We start from the raw sequence: 19,767 nt of genomic DNA on the forward strand, positions 1-19,767 counted from the left end.
GGTGCCCTTATGCCCGGTGTCGCCGCTAGCAGCCGCTATTGCTGCTACTGCGGTAGCAATGCCACTGAATGAAGAAGCACCCAGGCTGAAAGGCGGCTGCTGAATTGTCGGCCCGGGTCCTTCTAAAACAAGCAGGGGAAGGGAGCCAGCACAGCACCACCTTTCACCTGCTGGTGTGATATGCCCTGTGCAATGGCCGCACACCCCTAAGGCTGGCCTTGAATGGAAGAGTAGCTTTGCCGGATGTATGAGGCCTAATTCTTTTAACTTCCCAAATTATAGAATTTTTCCCTTTATTCTCACAAGTGATCATTCTAAATATTGTCCCATATGGAAAACTAATGATAATATAACAGTTCACCGAGGGCAGTGTTTACATTTATTCAATGGGATCGTTCTTCCTAGAATTTCAACTTTGTTTCTTAAAGGGGTTTTTCCATTAGAAACATTATTGACATATCCGCAGGATATGTCATAAATGTCAGATAGATGCCCAGAGGTGGGACCCGCACCTTTCACTACAACGGGGCCCTCTAAACCCTGTTCTACCACCCTGTTTTGTGGATAAATCGTGTGATGTCTGACCATGGAAAAGAAAAAAATGTAGCTCACTGAGCTACGCTGTTCCTGTAAGTCTCATAGAACTGAATGCTAGTTACGGAAACAGCGTAGCTCGCATGTTACGCTGATTCCGTAATTATCATTCACTGCTTTGAGGGTTACGGAAACACCGTAGCTCAGTGAGCTATGCTGTTTTCGTAACTCCCGACCATATAGTCAGGAAGTGGCCGGGAGGCAGAGGGAGCAGAAAAAAGAAGGAACGGTGTTTAGGGGGCACCGTTCTAGAGATAAGTGTGGGTCCCAGAGGTGGGACCCGCATCTATCTGACATTTATGACATATCCAGTGGATATGTCATAAACGTACCTGATGGGAAAACCCCTTTAAGTAAAACTTAAATGTTCCAAAAACATATCATGTCTTGCCGGAGTGTTTATTGCATTTATTATGTACAGAATGACTCAATAAGACACTATGTGGTAACTTCTGGTATTACACAGTAATGTGTACAGGTGAGCACAGGTGCATTCCTTATAAATCGAATCAGAGAGGAGCTGTACTAATCATGTGGACACAGATCCTCAACATTATAACACTAGAAATAACATAAAGTACAGCTGTCTGTGCCTTATTACAATAATCACAGTCATATATTTACGTTTTATTCAGCATGCTTTTAAAATGTTTGTGCTGCAAATAACCAGAACATGAACTTAAAATAAATTGTCAAGTGAATGTTAATGTAGGATTAATAGTTTTAACCTAAAAGCTCTTCATTATAAAGCAAAAATACTGCAATTAATAAGAAACATGATCACAATTATTTTAGATTTGAACACATTTTCCTTTATACATTATACTTTATGACACACATACGACATCATTCAATGCAGCAAACAAAATCTATGTGTGTATGGTGGTGTCTGTGTCTTATCACAACATTGGAAATATGTTTAATTCATCTCTATGAGAAAATACATAATAGGGCCTGTTCATACCAGCGTTCGCTTTTCGTTGATGGGTTCTGTCTGAGCTTTCCATCGGAGGAGCTCATCAACGGAAAGGCAAACGGAAACCATAGCTTCCGTTTACATTACCATTGATTTCAATGGTAATGCTTCCGTTGATAATGGCTTCCATTTGTCTCCGTTCCGTAACGGTTCCATTTTTTTGACGGAATAAATAGCGCAGTCGACTACACTCGATCCCGCTATTAAAAGATTTGCAAAAAATGCTCCTGATAACACGAGTAAACACTGTGTGTGTGTGTGTGTGTGTGTGTGTGTGTGTGTGTGTGTGTGTGTGTGTGTGTGTGTGTGTGAATCCAGCTCAAGAGAAGTGGAGCAGTTGCTCATAGTAACTAATACGTTTGCTGCTTTTATTTTATAAAAGGCCTTCTAAAAATTAACATTTATATCTGATTGGTTGCTTTAGAAAATTGCTTCACTTTTCCGTGGACTAGTTTTGAATATGTCAGCATCACTCATAGAATTTTTTCTTTTGTTGCCACTAATGTATATAATCTATAGTTTATAAAATGGATTATGCAGTCTGAGTTTACATGAATATTAAGGAACAGGACACAGAAATTCCTTAATATAATTTTACAATATTGCTTACTTTAGTTGAAGGACTTCTGAATCTATCAGCGAACTATAGACTGCTTTTTATGTAGCCTACCATGACATATGCTTCGAGGGATAGTTACGAACACATCCCCTTTTTAAAAAGAAGTTGATACATTGATCACCTGATCGCCCGGCGCCTGGTTCTCTAACCCCCGGCAATCAACGGTTATTCCTGGAGAAAGCTGTGTCTGGCTATACATTTGGCTGCACTTGAATGATTGGCTGTCCATGTAATGCACGGATGTGTTTGGTCTGCCGGAGTGGGAGAGTAGTACAGAGCAGTTCTACGTTTTGGCCAAAGTGGTGGACCATTTACTCAGAAATTTGTATGTTTAATAGAATTTATGGACAGGAGCTGTTTTTCCGTGAAACCCCTTTAGGACTCCATACCCACGTCAAAGTTGTGTGAATGAAGCCTTTAAGGAGGCGTAAGGACTTCAAGTGCCGTGGCATGGTCCTTCCATGTGGCACAGTATTACACAGTATTACACAGTATTACACAGTATTACACAGTATTACACAGTACACAGTATTACAAGATATTCTCCCCTAAAGGCAATGCTTTTAGGGAGATACTCCTCTGTAATAATTATTGAAATATTATTAAATAATAAAATTATTTTCTGTTTGATTCATATGAAATCTGCCAGAAAAAACTAAAAGTGCCTTTGTATGAAATCGAAGGCATATGGAGGTACAGTATTGCTCTATAGATTGCTATAGGTGCCATATTATGGCTCTCTACAACTTGGAGGCTATACAGAGGTCCAATACACTCATGTGCATGACCACTAAAGGCCCTTTTACACAGGCCAATTATCAGACAAACGATCGTTCATAGAACGCTCGTTGCCGATAATTGCCCTGTGTAAACAGAGCAGCGAAATCAGCATGCTCATTCATCTGCTAATCGTATAGTTTAATAAAAAATAAATATTATCGTTTAAACAGGGAGACGTGCAACCGACATGATAAAAATTATAATGTATGGGGACGAGCGATCGGAGAAAGGAGCGCTCGTCCCCATACATTGCTCCATGTGAATCGTTGATCGGCGCTTGTTTACACAGCCAAGGATGGGCCGTGTAAAAGGACCGTAACAGTTTATCTGAGCTCCTCAAAGACCCCCGGGCAAAGCAGGTGGCGAAACACGTGTTGGGGATCAGGGTCCCCCACTTTTGGTCTGTATTCTGTCCCCCTTTTAGTGCCTGTCTAGTTTCATTGTTTTCCCTAACTTGACACTTGTCTCTATAGAGCTGCTGCATTTATTGTTCAGGCACCTGCACTTTGCTGTATTACTCATGTATTTTTTTCTATAGGAGGTTTTTAGTACTTGTGTGGGGATATGATGTATCATGGGTTTGTCATTCCATGTTATATTCTGTATTTTATCTAGATAAATGTAAAGTTATGCATCTTGGTACCAACAACCTGCATGCATCATATGTCCTAGGGGGCGCTACACTGGCGGATTCACTTGTTGAGAAGGATCTGGGTGTACTTGTAAATCATAAACTCAATAACAGCATGCAGTGTCAATCAGCTGCTTCAAAGGCCAGCAGGATATTGTCGTGTATTAAAAGAGGCATGGACTCACGGGACAGGGATGTAATAATGCCACTTTACAAAGCATTAGTGAGGCCTCATCTAGAATATGCAGTTCAGTTCTGGGCTCCAGTTCATAGAAAGGATGCCCTGGAGTTGGAAAAAATACAAAGAAGAGCAACGAAGCTAATAAGGGGCATGGAGAATTTAAGTTATGAGGAAAGATTGAAAGAATTAAACCTATTTAGCCTTGAAAAAAGACGACTAAGGGGGGACATGATTAACTTATATAAATATATTAATGGCACATACAAAAAATATGGTGAAATCCTGTTCCTTGTAAAACCCCCTCAAAAAACAAGGGGGCACGCCCTCCGTCTGGAGAAAAAAAGGTTCAAGCTGCAGAGGCGACAAGGCTTCTTTACAGTGAGAACTGTGAATCTATGGAATAGCCTACCGCAGGAGCTGGTCACAGCAGGGACAGTAGATGGCTTTAAAAAAGGGTTAGATAATTTCCTAGAACAAAAAAATATTAGCTCCTATGTGTAGAAATTTTTCCTTCCCTTTTCCCTTCCCTTGGTTGAACTTGATGGACATGTGTCTTTTTTCAGCCGTACTAACTATGTAACTATGTAACTATGTAACTATGTAACTATGTAATAAAGATGTTATATTTTGCATTATACTGGTTATCTTGTCTGAATTTTGTGATAGGAGTGTTTGATTTGCTATTCAGGTGGGATCACTTATTGGTGATTTTTGAGTCCTCTTTTGGAGGATGAGCTCCTAAGGGTATGTGCACACGTAGTGACCAAAAACGTCTGAAAATACGGAGCTGTTTTCAAGGGAAAACAGCCCCTGATTTTCAGAAGTTTTTTGAGCAACTCACGTTTTTCGCGCCATTTTCGCAGCGTTTTTTGCGTCCGTTTTTGGAGCTGTTTTCATTGGAGTCTATGAGAAAACGGCTCCAAAAACGTCCAAAGAAGTGTCCTGCACTTTTTTGACGAGGCAGTCATTTTACGCGTCGTCATTTGACAGCTGTCAAACGACGACGTGTAAATTACAGGTCGTCTGCACAGTACTTCGGCAAACCCATTCAAATGAATGGGCAGATGTTTGCCGACGTATTGTAGCCTTATCTTCAGACGTAAAACGAGGCATAATATGCCTCGTTTACGTCTGCAAATAGGTCGTGTGAACCCAGCCTAAAAGGCAGTAGGGCAGTTTTCCTACATCGGATTACTCTACAGTGCGTTGAGTAAAGACTACACTTCCCAGAATGGAAATGTCCAGAGCAAGTTCTGTGCAGACATTCAGCCAGCAAGAATGCTGCTCTAAAGCCTGCAGAGTAGTGAATGCAGCTATGGGCTATAGCATAGGTTGAAAGATAAGTAATGCAACGTATTTATAAAGTTATTCAACGTGTTATGTAGATTTAATGTAATCAGCTATACTGTAATGTAGCTGATAGCCTTTTCTTGTTGAGCTCTATTGAGAAGTCTGTAAGGTGAAGAAGATAAAATCATTCAGGTAAGGCAGGATGTGAAACAGGCTCAGGCCTGCACTAGCATAAAGGTATTTCCCTGACAGAGACAGCCTGTGGCAGGTGCAAGACCAGCCTGAATGAAGTAGAAATAAATATGCCCAACCTGCAAAAATGTTTGAACATGTTTCCAGGCTAAAAAGCCTCCTATTCCCTTAATAACTTGGCGTTCTACCTGCGTACTGCGTGATTGAGACTAAAGCTGAGCTTACTCTGGAAATTCACAGCTACGTCAAATGCTTCCACTTACTGTATCCTTACTTATGTTCGGGAAATCAAGTTCCTGCTTAAGTGGAAACATTAAAATGAGAAGATGATGATTATGTGTTTCTTCATTCCAAGTGACCATGTCTCAGCGGATTTAATAAGCGGAATCCACAGAAATAAACTGGTACTTATGCAAAATCTGAAAGCATCAATATATACAGTACATGAGAAAAACGTGGTTGATGTCAGTAATAGTGCACTTCCGCATTATTTAATTCTTCCATATAAGAGACTACTTTATCTTGAAGATAGAAGAGCTTTTTGCAGGGTTTCATGAATATAGCTGAAGTAACTCAGTACTAGAAGTTCTCTAAAACAGAGCATCTTGCACATGACCGTATTATAGCTCTGTACAAGTTCTGAGTAGTACGGAGCCGTATTACTGCAGTATTATTCTATGGAGGTTTCCCCCTACACTGCTAGTAAGAGGGCTTTGAAGCTGAAAATACATCAAAATTCATACAGTACCTGTACAGAACACCATATGAAAGATATCTAGAAAAAAAACAGAATTTATATGAAACAACACACAAAATCATATGGTCAAAAATACTGTATCATATGAAACTTCACAAGTGGGGTTTGCTCATTCGAATGCTGTACGGACCTCCTTTTTTCATCTGGTTGTGTGCACGAGGCCTAAAATTGTTTTGTTAAAAAAAAGAGAAAAAGTTATGATAAACGTAATAGTAGTAATAGTAGTAGTAGTTATCATTTTATCCTGTTGTTTAGAGTATTCAATCAAATCAGGTTACAAACTCTCTTTGTGAAATGGGTCGAATCCACGTGTAGAAATCCGCTGGATTTTTCATGCGGAATCCATGGGAATAAGTTGCAAGCTACTTTTTCTGTCAGATTTTTTTTTCTACGTCATGGGCAAAAATCTATGAGCAAATTATACGCAGGCATGTAAATCGGGTTACGGAAACCCCATTCACATTTATTGTATACGGATTGTTGCCGGATTTGACGTGGATTTCAGTGCGGAATCCGAGCCAAAATCCATGCCAAAACTGATATGTGGGAACAGAGATTAACATGCAAATGAATGGCCGTCCATGTAATGCATAGTCACATCGGGTTCACCAGAGTGGGAGCCGCACTTAAAGAGCGGCACCCCATTCTGGCTTATGTACCCCCTCTATGATGTCCATGTACCTTAATAGCACATATAGGTATATACGGACTTCATGAGACAACTCCTTTAGCCAGTAACGACTGGCCGCCGTGTATATACGGCAGGGCGGTGCAGGTGCTTAAAGTGCAGGTTTAAACAAGCTGCCCGAGCGATCAGGCAGCCAAAAGTTGTATGGATTTCCCTGTTTCTGTCTTCTCTGTTCTCAGATAGGAAACTCTTATTGAGCACTCTCTTTTAGTCCCGTGGTCATGTGACATGATAGATAGATAGATAGATAGATAGATAGATAGATAGATAGATACCGTATTTTTTTTTTTTTACTATAAGGGCTTATTCAGACGAACGGGATATACGTCCGTGCAACACGCGTGACTTTCACGCGCGTCGCACGGACCTATATTAGTCTATGGGGCAGTGCAGACAGTTGCGTGATTTTTCCGCAGCGTGAGTCCGCTGCGAAAAAGTCACGACATGTCCGTTCTTTGGGCGTATTTCGCGCATCACGCACCCAATGGGCGCGTGAAAATCACGCATGCCACACGGAAGCACTTCCGTGGTATAAGCGTGATTCGCGCAACAGCGGTGAAAAGGATGAATGAAAACAGAAAAGCACCACGTGCTTTTCTGTTTACAAACATCCAAAATGAGTGACATAATGATGGCGGCTGCGCGAAAAGCACGCAGCCGCGCATCATACGGGGCTGACACACGGAGCTGTCAAGTGCCTTTTGCGCACGCAAAAGCCGCGTTTTTTGTGCGCGCAAAACGCACACGCTCTTGTGAATCCGGCCTAAGACACCGTTTTTAGCAGGAATAAATCATGCTAAAAAGTCCCTGCGTCTTATAGTCAGCAGTCAAAAGACCCGGCAGCGCTTCGCCCCCTCATCGCTCCTTACTTAACCTCTTCCCGACCTGTGATGTGCCGGCACATCATAGAGCGGGGAGGGGATGATGTATGGAGCGGGCTCACACGCTGAGCCCGCTCCATACACTGCAGGTGTGAACTTCTGACATGCTGCTCTAATGGCCAGGAACAGCGATGGCGCTGTTCCTGGCCATTTAACTAGTTAAATGCCGCGGTCAATAGCGACCGCGGCATTTATAGTGGTTTTCCCATGAAGGACATTTATGACATATCCACAAGATATGTCATAAATGTCAGATAGATACGGGTTCCACCTCTGGGACCCGCATCTATCTCTAGAACAGGGCCACCTAAACCGTGTTCTATCTTACCCGGCTCCGCTGTCTTCCGGCCACTTCCTGGTTACATGATCGAGTTGCGGAAACAGCGTAACTCGCTGAGCTACGCAGTTTCTGTAATTCCCATAGAACAGAATAGTATTTACGGAATCAGCGTAGAATGCTACGCTGCTTCTGTAACGGCTATTCACTACTCTGGGAGTTACGGAAACAGCGTAGCTCAGCGAGTTATGCTGTTTCCGTAACTCATCCATGTATTGCAGTGTATTGCACCAGCGATCTAATGATCGCTGGTTCAAGTCCTCTAGGGGAACTAATAAAATGTGTAAAAAAAAGGGTTAGATAAATTTTCAGGAGTGTACGAAATTGTAAAAGTTAAAAAAAAATAATTTTTGCCATTTTTCCCTAAGCACAATGTAAAAAGAAAAAAAATTGGTATTGCTGCATCCGTAAAAGTCCAAAACTATTACAATATAGCATTATTTGACACAGTGAACGGTGTAAAAAAAATAAACTAAGAACCGTTGTCTTTTGGTCACCATAGCGCTAAGAATTAAATAAAAAGTGCTAAAAAAATTGTATGTACCAAAAAAATGGTGCTAATATAAACTACAGCTCGTCACGCAAAAAATAAGACCTCACACCACTCAAACGATGGGAAAATATAAGTTATGGCTCTCAGAATGTGGTGAAACTGAACAAATTATTTTTTTTAACCAATAGTTTTTTCTTTGTAAAAGAAGTAAAATATGATTTTTTTTTCCTATTTTCTGTTGTCTAAAACATGGGTGCGTCTTATAGTCCGAAAAATACGTAGATAGATGTTCAAATAACATTTGGTAAATTACATTGGTAATACTCAGGACTAGAACTACTAAGACGCTCATTAATCAATGCAATGTTCTGTACTACAAGTGTCATACTTCAGGTTTATGTGTACCCTTGCATTCTATAAAGGGATCTTTCTGTATATAAGTTTTATAGACAGGCTCCTTAACAATTCTATCTACAGGGTTAAAAAATAGCTCCAGCACTAGATTTCAAGATGAGATTTTAAATATTGTTTTAAATATTGTATCAGTACCATGGATAGGGCAATGGGCATATATTATCAGTTGTGCTGGTGCCAACATTGGATCAGCCTCTGAGCAGATCTCTCACTAAGACAGTGATTGGCGTTGCTGTGCTTTGTAGATTACCATTATTAATGTTCAACTTGCTCAAATCCCCGAAAATAAGTCCATGTAATAAACAAGTGTTCTGTCTACACAACTTCCAGAGTCACTGAACAATTATGCACTTGTTTAATTTCACTCCAGTTCCCTTCTGGAAACACTGGAATGTCTTCCACTTACTTTGACACTTTTATATTCTCCACATAATTCCTATGTTTCTTTGGACTTTCATGTGTGTGCTTGTCTTCATTCCTGGCCAATGCTTAAACTGTGCCTCAACCCCTTATATTGTTCTGTCACAGAAATGTAATACAGTAGCAAAACGAGTTAAAATGACCTCTTGCACAGCACACTTGCTACAGACATATAGTATCGTCAGTGCAACAAGTTTAAAAAGAATTTCCCCTAAGATAAATAAGTAATAATGCCCTGTTATGTAATATCATGTGTTGCCAACTGTCCATGAATTCATAGAATGTCCCCAAAAAAGGTGTTTTTTCCTGCCATCCGTAGAAGCCTCCTAAAATAAATGTTTGCATCTCCAAATGCACCATTCAGTGACATGCGCGGTGCAGGAACCAACTGACATTGCTTGCGACAGCATACAGGATAGTGGGACGTTGGGATCTGGGAGAGAGTAGGTGAGCTGGGTGTACACCACTCCTCCATTTTTTCAGCTTGCTGACGCGTCGGAATATGAAGGGCACTGTGGCTGTCACTGTTTTTAGATGACATTGTGGCTGTCACTATTTGAGGGTAGCACTGTGGCTGTCTTTGTTTCCAGGGCACATTGTGGCTGTTTCTGATTATGGAGGGCACTGTGGCTGAAACAGTATTTCAGGTGACATTGTGGTTGTCACTATTTGAGGATGGCACCTTGGTTGTCTCTGTTTATGGGGCACAATGTGGCTGTTTCTGATTATGGAGGGCACTGTGGCTGTCATTGTTAGTAAGTAGAATACTGTGTCTGTTATTGGTTATGGACACTGTGACTGTCAATATTTATGTGGGATGTACTGTGCTTCTCACTGTTTATTGGTGACATTATGACCATCACTATTTATGGGGACATTATGACTGTCATTGTTTATAGAAGATACTGTGCTGGTCACTATTTATAGGGGACCCTGGGGCTGTTTCTATTTGTGGGCAACACTGTGGCTCACCATCTGCAGAGTGAGAGGTTATCGACCACTGGTTTACATCTAGCGGCTTTAATTTATTTATATTTTTTAGGTAATTTTATTAAGACCACATAGCAAACAGAATAGAAAAGTATAAAATAATGTTGCATACAGCAAATAATACAGTAGTACCAAGTGTACAAGGTCAATTTTCTAACAAAAACGTACGGATATACGTCTTCACATATCAATATGTATATATATTAGGAAATACAATCAAAACCTGAACAAACAGCCTTTCCTTATCAGAAGAAAATAAAATCTGGTGATGACCAGTCAAGGGAAAAGTTTAGTGGAGGACTGGAGGACTAGAGAGAGACGTCAGCAAAGTCCAGGCCCTATCAACCTGAACAATGTCAAGTTATGAGTTAGTATGAGGGTTGGCTATCCAAGAGCTCCACACTTTCAGAAAGTTATCAGGGCATCCACGTGGTTCATAAGGGAGTTTAAAACATGGCAAGGTAGAATTAACCAACTCAATCCATGCTGACAACGTAGGGACCTTCGGATGCTTCCAATGCAAGAGTATCGTTTTTTTAGCATAAAACATTAGGAGTGTCATGAGAAAGTAGTTATCATTTCTTCTACCAATAATAAAAGGCAAGTTTTGGGTTCAAGTATACGAGGGAGTCCGACTTTAAGTTCAAGAAATTCCATTACCTCAGCCCAGAACGTATGCAGGAAAGAGCCCTCAGCTTCTTGACAGCGTGGGCAGACAGTAATATGAATGCGTCCCATTCTATACAATTTGGAAGAGGTGAAGTAAATTTGGTGGACATTTTTTAATCGAATAAGTCGGTCTCTTGTAGATATCAAGGGACCTATTAGAGCAGATAACATTTCCTTATGATCGCCTGTAGATGACAGGAAAGAGTCCATCGAGTCCAGGGCTCTATCAAGTTTATTGGAAGATACAGTTAATAGCTGTATATAAAGTATGGATAATGGTTTAGCCAACGTCTCCTGTGTCACCCAATCCTCCACCGGGGATGTACAAAGTCTAACATTATACCCTGCAAATTGTGACCAGAGGGCATGCCTAAGCTGGAAATAACAAAACCTGAGAGGAGCCTGGATCTGGTGTTTGGACCGAAGTTGTGCAAAAGTAGCAAGTTTATCTTCCACTACCACATCCTCCAAGGTCAATATAACCAGGGTTGCCCTCTCACTAGCGTTAGGGAGTCCTCTTAACTGCGGCAGAAGAAGGTTATATCAGAGTGGTGTCCTAGGTGACCAGGACAGCTCGTCTGAGTCAAAGAGCAACAAAGATCTCTGCCAGACCTTCAGGGTATTCTGCATTGGGACTGTAAGTGTGTGTCCAGTGGAGGGGGCTGTCTATAAATAGAGTTTGCCAGGGCTTTATAGGAACTGAGAAGTGAAGCTTCAATCTCAGTACAGGGATTGAAGTGTCTATGTGTAAACCACCAACAAAAGTATACCAGTTAGCTAGCAAGGAAGTAGTGATATAGATTCGAGAGGGCCAGCCCAACCTGCTCAGTGGGTAATTGTAGTGTGCCCAGAGCAATTCTAGGAGTACCTCCTGTCCAAACAAATAAATATTGGAGTAAAGTGACAATGGTAGCCATACTGGAGAATTGTGAAAGAGGTACAAGAGTCTAGGTAGTGACTTAATTTAAAAAAAATTATTCTGCCTGTAACTGTAAGGGAGAAGTGTTTCCATCTATCAAAGTCTATCCTAAGACATTGTACCAAAAGAGTTTCATTATCAGGTATAAAAGTACGTACAAATATCAGGACTAATCACTATACCTAGATAAGTACGTTTATCTGCCCATTGTAGTGGAGAAGGAAGTGCAGTTTCTCTAGCCGCATTGTCTATCGCCATTACTCAATATTTTGACCAATTCACTCGAAGGCCAGAGAAGGACGTAAATAAATCAAATAGAGATAACATTGCCTGCAAAGATGGACCCGGATCATTTAGGAATAGAAGCGTATCATCCTTCCATCCATCTCAAAACCCTTTACATCAGGAGAGGTTCTTATAGCTAGTGCTAATGCCTCAATGGCCAGTGCAAATAGGAAGGGAGATAGTGGGCAACCTTGTCTAGTCCCTTGGGCTAGTGTGAATGAGGGGGAGATGTGACAATTGGTTTTAATACTGGCTATAGGTTGGGAGTATAATAACTACACTCATCGGATAAACATCCAAATTTACCTCGTGCTGATCACAGATAAGCAAGTCGAACACCTTCTCAAGGTCCAAAGAGGCAACAATTCCGGAGCCACTCGACCCTACAGTAGATGATATGTTAGTGAAAAGCCTTTGAAAGTTAGCATCAGTGGCCTTCCCTGGCATGAAACCATATTGGTCTGGATGAATAAGATAGGAAATTATTTTTTGCAAACGCATCGCTAATATTTTGACTAATATTTTAATATCACAATTAAAGAGTGAAATAGGCCGGTATGAGCCACAGTCTTTAGGATCTTTACGGGGCTTGGGGATCAGCACTATAAGGGCCTTTCTTATAGAAGGGGGGAGGGTATTACCCCCATCGAAGGATTGGAAAAGGTTAAGCAAATGAGCTGCAATCAGTTCAACATGCAATTTATACCATTCTATTGGTAGACCATCTAGATCCAGGATTTCGGAAAGGAGCTAATAGCCTCAGTAATTTCCTTCATAGTCAGGTCAGTCTCCAGAAAATTAACATCCTTTCTATCCAGAGTGTGGAACACAATAGTGTCTAAGTATGCCTCTAGGTCAGGTGGATTAATTGAGACCTTAGAGGTGTATAAATCAGAGTAAAATTTAGACGTCAAAAGACGTCATTGATGGTCAGGGGGTCTGTAACAGGCAACCCAGTACAAGATGTGATTTCCAAAATAGGGTTTGTGGTGGTGTCCTCTCTAGCCAAGTAAGCCAGCAAAATACCATTGTTATCTCCCTGCTCAAAAACCCTCTGTTGGGAGTACAACGTTTTCTTCCTGGTGAGCTCCGTTAATAAAAAGGTATATTCACGTTGCTTTGCTGAGAAGGTAGTAAAGGCAGAAAAGTCCCTAGTCCTGAGATATTCCTCCTCCGCTGCAACCAGTTCAGCCTCCATAACTGTAAATTTTTTAGCCAGGCCCCTCGTATGTGAGGATATTGCCCGTATAACCATCCCTCTGATTTGTGATTTGAAGGCATCCCATACCAGATTGCTATCTGTCTAACCTGAATTAATATTCCAAAAACCTGTAATTTGTCTATCTAAGGAGGTTGAAACCTCAGCACAGGAGAGAGATAGGGGATTCAATTTCCAGATCTTGCAGCTTCAGTTAATCCCAAAGTGACCATAAGGGGAGAGTGGTCCGGGATTCCCAGGTACTGTGTGTCTATCAAAAAAACGAAAGAAGCGTCATTGTCGAACGCCAAATCAATTCTGGAAAAGAATCTATAGGTGGGTGAGTGACATGAATAAGCTATAGAACGAGGGTAGCGAGCCCACCAAATTTCCCTTAAATGATAATGTTGTGGCCTAGTTAGCTAAGGGGGAACCACAGCCCGGGACTCCCCCCAGTTTGTCTAATTTAGAGCACATCAAAAGATTGAAATCCCCGAGGAGCAGAAGAGGAGCAGCACCAAACTCCGTTACCAGCTTCATTATGTCAGTGAGTAATTGGACAGTGGCCGGAGGGGGATTATAGACATTAACTATAATAAAGGATGTAAAATGGATCTGACGTAAAAGCACAATGAATCTCCCCCCGGGATCAGTCTTAACAGATGTAACATTACATTGTAAATATTTGTGAACCAGCAAAGAGACCCCACAGGTGTAATTAGAATAAGAAGCATGATAACCATCCCTGACCCATGGTCGCGCAAGAGCTCGCAATTTGGGACCAAGTAAATGAGTCTCTTGTAAAAGTATAATTTGCGGATTGTATGTGGAGAGAAAATTAAAAACTAGGGACCTTTTCAATTTGTCATTAAGTCCCCGCACATTCCAGGAGATAATTTTAAGATGGCGTAACGTCTCCATGAATGAAATATAGGCCAATACAGACCCGGATGGCAACAATATATAGGAGTGGAATATATAAGCCATGCCCCCTTTGGAAATTTCCCACTCTAGCACTCCCAGAGATCAGATCACCAGTCCACATGGTCAGAGAATTTACATATATATAAGCAGACAAGTATGAAAGGCAGACACAATTAAACCCAACCCAAACCCTCTATACCCATCCCCCCGAACTTGAGACAAGTCTCCTTCCCAATTGCAGCATGTAGCAAAAAACAGAAATAAAACTATAAGGTATGCTTAAATGGTTAGTGAAATGGGGCAAACCCCTTCCCCTAGAATGCATCAAGGATTCTCAAATAAAGCTAATAGGCTAAATAGAGCTACGGCATGGATGACAGGAGTATTACGGTAATATATCCAAGTTCTGGTATATCTCCCCACACCCATTACGACTAAAGGCATCAGCGAGAAAAATCAAAATCTTCACAGAAGAGCAAACTTAGGAATACTTTCCACGGTGTAGACTTCGAGCAATTTCCCACTGTTATAGTCCCTTACAGCATAGGGAGATATAGTAGCACAGGAGTAAAGAAATTAGAGTCCATGACGTTCCAATTAGGCAAAGACCTCTTCTGGCTTGTTGAGGAATATTACAGATCCATTGTGCCCCAACCTGAGTTTTGCGGGTATACCATATAATAGACGATTTTTTTTCTTCCTCAAACATTTCTTTGCCTCCGTAAATCGCTGCTTCTGTTTTTGCACCTCCAATGAATAGACAGGAAAGACTCATATCCTGATTGGTATGTTTCAGAGGCCCCTGTTTTCTTGCAAGTTCCAATAATTTATCTCGGTCTTTAAAAATTAAGAAACTTGGCGATGATAGGGCGTAGTGGCACCCCAGGTGGAGGAGCTCTAGTAGGGATCCGATGTGCACGTTCCACACAGAACATAGGAAAAAAGGCAGTGTCTTCAAATGTTGTCTTGAGCTAATTTTCCAAAAATGCAGCAGGGTTTTGCTTTTCCACACTTTCAGGCAGTCCAATGAAGCGGATGTTGCATTGACGTAAGCGGTTCTCCATGTTATCGGCTTTAGCCCATCACGCGGACTGTTGCGATTCTCGATTTCAGGGGAGTCATCACATCTTCCAGGTCAAAAATGCATCTCTCAGACTCAGTAGCGCTTTCACGTAGTGTGTGTACATCAGCTCTGAGGAGACCAAAGTCTGTCTGAAGGGCAATTTTCGCAGTTAGAACCGTACCAGATTCCTTCTGTACGTCCAGGAGGGGAGTCAACCAGAGTGGAAGGAGAGGCGGAGGCCTCAGAAGGCCACTATGCGCGGGGCCTGGATATAGGACCAGTGGTTTTATCCATCTTGTCTGTGATTTTAGATTGTTTGGAGGGGGCCATTTTGGGAGTACCCCGAGCAGCAAGATGGTGTAAGAGCGGAGAATCAACTCAGATCAATGCACAGCTAAACATACATTAAATGAGTATAGACATAAGGAAGGGGGAAGATCCTCCATGCATCGAATTATGTCCAGATTACATCTGTGCAGTGTGTAGGACAGCAGGGAGGTCGTAGCATACCCACAATGTCAGCGGCAACAAGCTGCTAAAATCACTCACCACTCCCATGCACAAAATAGTGTCCGCGTTCGCAGGAGCTTCTTTTGGCAAAGTGTCCTCTCTTTTTGTCCCTAAACCACAGCAGTGTGTCAGGGCAGCCTCTGAAGGGGTTTATGCAGGACCCAGATTGTGGAACAGCGGTGTTCTGTAGTTCCGATCAGGCCGGAAGTAGCCGCCGTCCGGGTTTCACTACTAATCTAGGCCGGGGATCCGGTCCACGCGCTAGGCCCAAAATTCCGATGTCACAGAATTAGGCCAGAAATTGCTCAAAATATGCCGCCTAACAGCAGCGGTGCAGTGGGACAGCCTCTGTAGCAACAAAGGGTTCCAGCGGCTTTAATCTCTAATATAGTGACCTATTATATATTTTTTTTTAATATGTTCTATGCATTATATGGCTTCTAGTAGTTATAGATGTATTACTTTGATCCTGTGATGACGTTACACATGCGGGTGAGATATACTGAAGGGGAACGCTATGTAACTGTACTGAACATTACTTTCCTCCTTGCCACTTGTATAGTCAGCTCTGTTGTCATCATGACCCCTCTGAGCTATGGAAACAAGCAAGTCCTATCCTGCTTCCAAAGGCTGAATCTTGTAATCACAGCATCAGAGACAGTGATGTCTTTGAGTCAGGTAGGCCGACCTGCAAAATGAAGAAGGTAGAAAGCTTTTACAATTTCTGGGTGTTTTCACATGAAAGCCTGTAATGTAATACCCTGAGAAGAGCAATGCTCCAAAATTATTTATTTTGTAGGAGCAAAACATCCTTCCAGGAGGCTATATCTTAATTATATGACACTGTCCTATAAGAAGCATATTTACAACATATTTCCTGTCATTTACATCAATCATTAGCGGCACTGAGACGATAAAATTGTTTTCGTTTATCAAAGAATTCATGTCCAATCCCTAAGTTTACTGCATATTAAATACATTTGTATTTTTTACAGTTAGGCCCCCCATGCACGCGACCGTAATTTTGATCCGCAATTGCGGATCAAAGTACGGACCTATTCATTTAATTTGCCCACGGACACCTTTCCGTATTTTTACAGGAAGGTGTCTGGGCCATAGAAAGCATCCGCAAAAAATAGGACATGTACTATTTTTTGATTTTACGAACCGTGCTCCCATACTTTATAATGGGAGCTCGACCCGCAGATGCAGGTGACGGTCCGTGGCCGGCCATTTCCCTATAATCACGAATCGTGATTATGGCTACGATTACGGCTACGGCCGTGAGCAGGGAGCCTAAGGAGTGATTTACCATATAAAAATGTATCACGTGGAAAAATCTCCTGAAACTGCTGCACTCATAATAAAACTATTCATGATACAAATTAGAAAAGGATAAAAATGAAAACAGTTCCCAGGGCAGTTACTTTTGTTGTGAACATTCTTAGTACAGTATGTGGTCTGCGCTTCTGCATACTTTCCATAGTAAGGGGTGCACTGCTTATGAAGCAAGGCGAGCATTTCATGGACTGCAGGGGGCACCTCAAGGGTTGGCAACAATCCATAAATTCACATTGAGTCCTTAACCCCTAGGCGCACCAGGACGCAACTCTACGTACCTGCGGCCAGTGTCTTAAGGCACAGGGACGTACAGTTACTGAGTGGTTTCCGGTGCACACTGTCGGCAACAGTGTGCACCGGGAACCGGGAGGCTAGCTGTCCCTGACAGCTGACACTCCACTGTATGCCTATCAGCGATTTATTTCCGCTGATTCCGGCAATTAACCCCTTGATTGCAGTGATCGATTGCAATCAACACATTCAGGGGTTTCTAGCTCATCGGCAGATCTCACGATGAAATCGTGAGGTTTGCAGATGGCTAGCATGGCGATCGGAGGCCAAGTAATGGCCTCCGTGTCTGCCATGTACGGAAGCCTATCAGGATCAGCCTCCTGATAGACTTCCTGTCAGTGACAGGACGTCACTGCCGTTCGCGATGTACACTGTCGATGACAGTGTCTGTGACAGTGTCGGCGACAGTTTTCATCGAGAACCGGGAGGTCAGCTGTCCTTGACAGCTGACACTCCACTAGTTACCGATCAGCGGCTCATTGCCGCTGATTTTGGCAATTAACCCATTACATGCGGGGCTCGTTTGCGATCTCCGCATGTAGGGGATTTGTAGCACATCAGCAGCCCCCATGCAATTGTGGGGGCTGCTGATGCTTGTGATGGCACCCAGGGGCCAAACAACGGCCCCCGGGTCTGCCATGTATGCAAGCCTATGAGGATTAGCCTCTGGCTGGTCCTCGTAGACTAACTGTCAGAGTGACTGTGACGTCACACTGACAGTTGGAATACGTTACACTACCTAGGTAGTGTAATTTATTCTAGCAGCGATCAGAGCTGCAGGTAAAAAAAGAAAAAGTAAAAAGTAAAAGAAAAGTTAACAAAAAATAAAGTGTAAAAAGTAAATAAAAAATAAAAAAAAGTTAATAAAAATGTTTTACAAAAGTGTAAAAATAAAAGGTTTTTTTTCCTATAATAAGTCCCTTATTATAGGGAAAAAATGAAACCGTTAAAAAACAGTACACATATTTGGTATCACCGGATTCGTAACGACCCAATCTGTAAAACTATAATGTTATTTTTACCGCACGGTGAACTCCACAAAAAAAATAAACTAAAAACAATGTCAGCATCACTATTTTTTGGTCACCAACCCTCCCAAAATATAGAATAAAAAGTGATCAAAAAGTCACATGTACCCGAAAATAGTACCAATAAAAACTACAACCTGTCCCGCAAAAAACAAGCCCTTACACCGATTTTTTTGACTGAAAAATAAAAAAGTTACGGCTCTCAGAATATGGTGACACAGAAAATAAATTATTTTATAAAGAAGTGATTTTTATTGTGCAAACGCTGCAAAACATAAAAAAATATATATACATATGGTATCGCCGTAATCGTACCGACCCGCGGAATAAAGTAAAATTGTCATTTATAGCGCATTTTGAACGCCGTAAGAAATAAAGAATTTAAAACGCCAAAATCACTGTTTTTGGCCACCAAAGCTCTAAATAAAATGTAATAAAAAGTGATCAAAAATTAGCATCTACCAAAAAATGGTACCAATAAAAACTACAGCTCGACCTGCCAAAAATAAGCCCTCACACCGCTCAATTCATCAAAAATAAAAAAGTTATGGCGTTTGGAAGGCGGGGAGTGAAAAACTAAAATGGAAAAGCAAAAAAGGATCAGTCCTGCAAAGGTTAATTAATTTCTATTAAAAAAATAAATTATTACCACATGTGGGGTATTGTCGTACTCGGGAGAGATTGCGTTACAAATTTAGGGCGACTTTTTCTCCTTTATCCCTTGTGAAAATGAAAAAATTCAACATTTTAGTGGACAATAATGTTTATATTCATTTTGACGGCCTAATTCTACTAAATTCTACAAAAGACCTGTGTGGTATAAATGCTCACTATACCCCTAGAAAAATTTCTTGAGGGGTCTAGTTTCCAAAATAGGGTCACTTTTGGGGTGTTTCCACTATTTTGTTCCCTCCGGGGGGTTGCAATCGCGACATGGCACTAAAAACCAATCCAGCAAAATCTGTGCTCCAAAATCCAAATGGCGCTCCCTCCCTTCTGAGCGCTGCCATGGGTCCAAACAGCAGTTTATTACCACATATGGGGTATTTCCGTAATCGGGAGAAGATGCTTTACAAATGTTGGGGTGAATTTTCTTCTTTATTCCTTGTAAATATTAAAAATGTCTATGTTATTTCAGAAAAAAAGTTGATTTTCATTTTCACAGACTAACTCCAATAAATATAGCAAAATACCTGTGTGGTCAAAGTGCTAACTATACCCCTAGATAAATTCCTTGAGGGGTCTAGTTTCCAAAATGGGGTCACTTTTGGGGAGTTTCCACTGTTTTGGCACCAC

The sequence above is a fragment of the Rhinoderma darwinii genome, chromosome 5 (genome assembly GCF_050947455.1).
Source record: "Rhinoderma darwinii isolate aRhiDar2 chromosome 5, aRhiDar2.hap1, whole genome shotgun sequence".
Classification (NCBI taxonomy): domain Eukaryota; kingdom Metazoa; phylum Chordata; class Amphibia; order Anura; family Rhinodermatidae; genus Rhinoderma; species Rhinoderma darwinii.